The following is a 5,892-nucleotide window of genomic DNA, read 5'->3' as shown; positions in this document are numbered from 1 at the left end:
GATCTGTTATTCCTAATTCATGGAGTCACTGTGTCCCTAAGTTGGAAGGACCTTAAAGGTCATGTTATGCTTGAGCACCTTTTGTGATGGGAGATTCACTGCCTCCTGAGGCGGCCACTCCATCTCAGAGAGCGCTGACAGTTATAGGCTCTTCCTCATACTGGGCCCAAATTGAGCTTTGCTTTTCATGGGGCCCCGTTCTGATCAGAGCACATTTGGGGCGGCGCGAGAGGCTGCAGGGCGCCCCAGGTGCAGACAGTAAGAGGGAGCATTTTCTATAGAAAATGGAAAACCAGTAATAAAACCCACCAGAAGTCGATCTGCCTTTTATTATCACCATTCGCCACTCACCAGCAATCTAAACAGTGTTAAGTGGTAAAATACTCCTTTTTGACAAACGCTCTTGTTGGTCAAGTTCTAAACAATTGTTACAGTTACTTGAGTTTTAATAATAATGATATATATGCAATAAGCTTCCATTTAGCATATTTTTATTACTTACCCTTTAACAAATGTTGGGTTCTCTCTGGGCATTCATTTGGAGGCGTCCCAGTTTTACAATTGGCTCCCGACACAGGCAAACTCAGCTACACACACTGATTTCAAGAGTAAATGTTTAAGGTTTGGACTCATTCCAGCTTGCTTCAAGCTCAGTTCATGTCTCCAACCCCTGCGGTACTTCAGATCCCCGCATTAAGTGGTCAATTTTTAGAAATAAGCACAGTAAAAATAAAGACAAAAAAATAGAAAGTGAGTTACTTCAATGATGACATTCTATATGACCACTTGAGGTTTCATTTGCATTTAAAATCTAACACTGTAAAACAGTGAAAACTGCAAAGTGCAATATATTTTGTTCTTTAAGTGTAATTTTTAATTCATCCCCATTGAATTGGAATCATATCCTTAATATTAAAATTCATCCTTCTCTTTTAATTGTTAATTGTTTTTAAACTAAACAATCAGGAAAATAAAACGGTAATGTTATTTATTACTGTAACGCATTGTAGATGCATGTTTTCCCTTTTTTCAAAAGCTACAGCAACATAGTAAAAAATATTAATTCATTACTTTTTTCTTTTTTTCTGTAGTATTTGTTGTAATTTGTTACTGGTATGAATATATATATATATATATATATATATATGTATATATGTATATATATATATATATATATATAAAGTTTAATAAAGGAAAAATTTCACTGTCTGCTTTTCCTTTGTGATCATTGTGATTATTTATTTCATTTTATGTTTATTACTGAAAACGATGTTGTGTAGAGGAGAGGGCGGTGAAAAAGTGATCCTCTCTGCCTGTCCACTAGACCAGGCACTCCACTGATTCTAATCCCTGATGCTGAGCACAGTCCTAGTATTTGAATATCCCCATCGCTTCCCTCTGAACTTTTCTAGGCTGATCATCCTAGTCCTCCCAAACATCTATAATAAAAATGATTTTGAGTCTTCCTGCCGTTCCTACCGTAATGACCATCATTTATCAAACACTTAAGGAGTGCCAGATAATGTACACAATCTCATTGGATCCTCATTACATTACAACCTTGTGAAGCAGATCTTGTTCTTCCCATTGTATGGCTGAGAATACTGAGGCTCAAAGGGATGAATGAACTTGCCCAAGATCACACAGTTGGTGTGCAGCAGGGCAGAACTGGAAAGCAAACGAGTGACAGCAAAGCCAATCAACACAATGTTCAGCATGAAGAGAGTCACCTCCTTCATTCCAGAAGCTGTCCGTGTACTAAAGTAGCTCCTGAACTCATTGGCTTCATGAGCAGCCACAGCCGACTGAGTGGGTCCCAGGAGGATGTTGACCTGAGCCACGGGTGGGGGGTGGGGGCGGGGTGTATGTGATACCTAGATTTTATCAGGTCTGCAAGAGGAAGGAAGAGCTAGCACTGAAATGGAAGTATAAGGACAAAAATGCCCAAGCCTCAAGGATAGGGTCATGCACAAGTCCTCAACTGCAGACAAAGTCAGTGTCTGGAGAGACCCAATGCTGGGGCGTGGAACCTGGGGGCAGGGCAGAGGTGACCAGACACCCAGGAACAGAGCCCCTTCTCTGCAGGCAAGTTTGTATGAATTAAGAGGGTCCTAGAGAAAAGGCTGGGTGACCCTGGGAGTACAGACAGCCCCTCTCTGAGCCTCAGGCAGGTGGTGGGCTTCCAGCATGGGGTCAGAGGACTTCAGGTGCCTCTGTCACACCCCTCTACCTAGCCCCTATGCGGAGGCCAGGGAGAGTCAAACAGGTGCCACAACCAGCACTTCAAGCCCTTGACTCCCTTACAACTCACTTCTATACAAAATAGCTGAAAGCATCTTTCCAAGGCCACTTCCTGGAGGACAGAGAGCTTTGGACAGCCTTCTGGGTAGATTCTTATCCCATTATCCCTGATGCGAGGTAGGCAGATGGTGGATCCCTTCCAAGCTGCCGGACAGACTCGGGTCTGAGTCAGCTTGTTCTCTCATCCTGGGCTGGGGTTGACCTCTAATCCTACCTTTGTCTTTTGACTCTGAGTCACCTCATCTTAATGGACATTTGGCCTCAGTGCAAGATCTCAAATCTTTGTTCAAGGTCACTTTCTCCAGTCCAGCCATGGACCCAGGGTGTTAAGATGTTTAGAGCCCCATATAAGAGGTGTTTATGCAGTCAAGAGGGTACTGAGAATCAGTTGGATTCTCCAGTTTCTGGCAACACCAAAATGTGGACAGAGGCTGTCTCTTGGGGAAGAACTGTGTCCCACCGGCAGGACTGTATCCTGCTGTTAGGGAATGGAACTAGCAGAACCAGGTTGAGGACAGGGTCCCTGATAACCAGTCTAGGAAGCAGAGGCTTATAGAGGCTCCAGCCCTGCAACAGGATTAGAGCGCTAAGCCAGTCTCCAGATAGAAGCTAGTCCTAATCTTTGCTCCAGGAAGGGGATATGAAGGGGGAAGTTCATGGGCAGGCAGTCACTTGGTGATTTGTGCACAGACAGGCATCCACCTCCAGATCCATGGCTTAGGGTCTGGACTTACACTAGTGGAGGTTGGGTTTCTAACATGCAGACCTGGGCAGGCTCTGGGTACTGAGCCTGGGGGCGAGTGCCCTTGGGAATTCTGGCTGAGCCAGGATGGGAAAGGACTGAGAGGTATGTGAACACTCCCAAGCACCCCTCAGTTCAGGAAATCAGCATCCCATCTACATAACAGGTCAACCAAGCTCAGACTTCCCCCGGCCTGACGGTCTGACGTTGTCTCTTGCTGGTGATATCCCTGCTGTTTCCTTTAGATTAACTGCGAAGAAATTAGAGCATGATGATAAACACTGATTAACCGCAGCCTTAGCAGGGGAGATGTTTCTCTTTCCTATAGCATGCTTTCTCCCTCCCTTCCTCCCTCTTCTCGCTCTCTCCCTGAAGAAGCACTGCTCTTTGTCCTAACCTATGGAACGGTGGGTTAATTGGCTTATAGAGTTGCTGAATATGGAACAGAGCCCTAATGGAGATTTAATCAAAGGAGACAGTTGTGTCGAGTGAGGTGTAAAAGCCATTGAAGATGAATGGAGACAGATACAATTTTCCCCCCAGAGTTATTCGGAGCAATTTTAATAAAGTGCAAGTTTAACTATGGAAGGGATTGTGTGACTAAGTGTCATTTTGCTGTAGGGCACAGCAGAGCAGGCTCGGGAAGGAGGACTTAGAAAGTCACTTCGAGAAGGTGAAGCCTCTCTCTGCCTCAGACAATGGGCGTAAGGCCAAAGTTCAATGCTACCATCCAAGTCTACCTTTTGCCCAGTGGCCCATCTGTGGACCTCATTTAAATGGTGTTTTCTGTATCTTCTGTGGCTGTAAGCACAAGACTCACTAGTCTCAGGTCATGCTGTGATTTGAGGCCCATGGACCCCACCACTGACTGGACACCTCAATGTGGATCCCTGCATCTTCCCCTGCCAACCCCTCTGCTCCTCCTTCAGTTTCCAGCGAAACTGTCACTCTGTTTGGAAAGGACTCCTGGGGCCCCTTAGATGCTTGCATTTCTCTGATGACCTATGTACCATGTAATTCCATAACGATCTTTTTTTGTATGTGTCTACCATTCCCACTAGACTGAGAGCTACCCAAAGCATATATAGACACACACACACACACACACACACACACACACACACACATATGAATATGAAATCCACTTACTGGGATTATCTTAGACAGGCTATTGTGTAAATTGCTTCTTTGCTCAGCAGTATGGTATGGATGTCTCTCCATATCAGTGCATGTGGCTCTATAGCAACCTCTTTAACAGCTGAACTCCATTGCTTTGTATAACTGTCACATAAATTATTTAACCAATCCCATATCTTTTTCTGCTATCGGAAATATTGAAAGGAGCATTCTCTTATATATGTGGTTTTTAAATTCTTTCCAATTAACCCTTTGATAAACTCTTAGAGGAAACACTGTTGAGGTGAACATTTTGATACATATTTTCAAACTGTCCTTCTACAAAGGGAAGAGGTGCGCTAACATACACCCCCATGAGTGCTGTCTGGGAGTACCTGTTTCCCTACACCTTTTCCAAGTGCTGTCAATCGTGTTCATCTTTGCCAATCTGACGGGTAAAACTTGATGTCTCACTCTTGTTAAATTTGACAATTTAATCATCCAAAAAAGACCCCATCTAAAGAGAAGATATAACTATATGTCATGGCAGGGTCATGGAGAAATTCCAAAAGCCTGCGTGAGAGAGAAAAATGTGACGAAGCTTTTCTTAGAGAGACCACCCAAAACAAGAGAGCTGGCCTCTGCAGGAAGAGGCTAGCAGCCCCCAAACCATTAAATCCCGGTGTAGTCAGATGTTGTCTGGTTCCTGTAATATCATACCCCAGGGAGCTGAGTGGGTTTCTAGATGGCAGCATTTTCAGGCATCTGACCAGCATCTAAGTCAGGGATCTGAGCACATCATCTAAGTGTGTGAGCCAGCAGATGCAATATGCAGGTGAGAGAGATGGTGTGTCTTATATAGAAGATATAAGGTGCATATGATAGAGACATAAGGCACCTAAACAACAGCCCTAGGGTAAAATCAGAAACAGGGAGCTGGACAGGGAGCAGTTAGACTCAAGGTGCAGCTAGTGAGGCTGAAGTCTGATGCACCCAGGCAACCAGAGAGCTAAATACCCCCGTGCACTGGGTGCACCAGATGTAAAGGCAACCGATGATTTGAAGCCCTACTACTGACTAGTAGGCAAGGGGCTCACAATGGCCTGCAGGCTGGACAAGCGGTAGAGCAGTAGCAGATATGGACTGTACTCCTCACAACTGAATCTACCAAATGGAGATACCTTCCCCAGAAAACATGTAAATGATTGCTTCCAACACAGTCCCTTTCCAGCCCAAAGGTGAGAGTGGGAGTGGGCACAGTTGTGCTCTCCTCACAGATCAAAGATGTGAGTCCAGGTTCTGAAAGGAATGAATTTGAGCGATTGCTGTTACTACATTGATTGGCATGAAGTTCAGGCCCTGTGTCCAGTTTATCAGTCCCATGGAGGAGACCTCAGTGAAATCCAGGGAGGGCACCTGACGTGGTGTGGAACAGTGTCTGCCCTGCAAGGCCCCAAGCCCAGCTCAGGGGCTCTGGCCAAGCAGACTGATGCTTGGGGCTGGATTCAGAAGGTGATTCCAAAACCAGACCATGAACCAAACCAAATAAAGCCCAAACATCCCTTCTATCTAAGAGGTGAATGTAGGGTTTGGAAATTGAAGTAAAAAAAGTCAGAGCTGAGTAAATTAAAGATGCAGAGCAAGAAGCAAGAAATAGTGAGTTGATGCCAGCGGGTTTTAAGAGCTTTGCTGTCAACAAGACGGGGATGACCAGAGCACCTTGTTAAAGGTCC

This window comes from Myotis daubentonii, chromosome 3 (assembly GCF_963259705.1).
Source record: "Myotis daubentonii chromosome 3, mMyoDau2.1, whole genome shotgun sequence".
NCBI classification, from domain to species: domain Eukaryota; kingdom Metazoa; phylum Chordata; class Mammalia; order Chiroptera; family Vespertilionidae; genus Myotis; species Myotis daubentonii.
This window is presented reverse-complemented; position numbering follows the sequence as displayed.